General features: G+C 42.5%; 1 pseudogene; it reads left to right on the top strand.

Moving 5' to 3' along the window:
• Positions 1-601: 601 nt before the first annotated feature.
• LOC101578858 overlaps positions 602-767 on the top strand; it is a 27,496-nt pseudogene continuing 27,330 nt past the window's right edge.

The following is a 767-nucleotide window of genomic DNA, read 5'->3' as shown; positions in this document are numbered from 1 at the left end:
TAGTGGCCACATGTGTCAACATCAGGGAATTCTTCCTCTTGAGAGACTAGAGGCAGTCTCTCAAAACCAACAGGGAAAGGAACCTTCCCCACATCAATCCAGCTTTGGAGACATTGTACTACTGACATATGCTCCTTCCCAACAAACCAACAATGAAGTGTTCTGTGTGCTAACAATGTAGCTTAAAAAAAAAGTAAAACAAAATTCTGCATTTTTATAAAACTTGATAAAAAATAGTATTTCAAACTGTACAGTCATCAGAAGTGCACAGTTATCAAAAATGCACATCCTTCACTTGGCATCTCCAGCACTTTTAGCTTTTTGTGCCTGGTCTGCTTTGGCATCTCCATTTTCTGCAGGGTTATTTCCATCCTTGCTGGCATCAGCTTTTCCCTTTTTCCCTTTGGGTACTTTCTCTCCCTTCTTTGCTGGCACCATTTTAGATTTGGGCTCTGGCTTTGGAGGATCTGGTTTAGCAGACAACCTTGCAGATTTTCTCTGTGGTTCATCCTTCACCTTGGCATTATGACCTTTAGCATCTCCTTCAGCCTTTCTCTTGGGCATGGTGGCAAGTGCGCAGGTCACAGGCGCTAGAGACGAGATGCAGTGCATGCAGCTTTGGGCTGCCTGGGGATCGTACTTGCTTCTTCTTCACACTACTCCGGTAATTTCTTTTGACATGAAAAAATTCTCAGCTAGAGCAGGTGACAGTTGTTAATTCTTTCAACTATTTCCCGTGTGATTTGATTTTTGTTCATGAACTCTTT

Source organism: Octodon degus, unplaced genomic scaffold, assembly GCF_000260255.1.
Source record: "Octodon degus isolate 3935 unplaced genomic scaffold, OctDeg1.0 scaffold00170, whole genome shotgun sequence".
Taxonomy (NCBI): Eukaryota; Metazoa; Chordata; class Mammalia; order Rodentia; family Octodontidae; genus Octodon; species Octodon degus.
The sequence above is the reverse complement of the archived record's forward strand: the minus strand, read 5'-3'. Positions and strand labels throughout refer to the sequence as shown.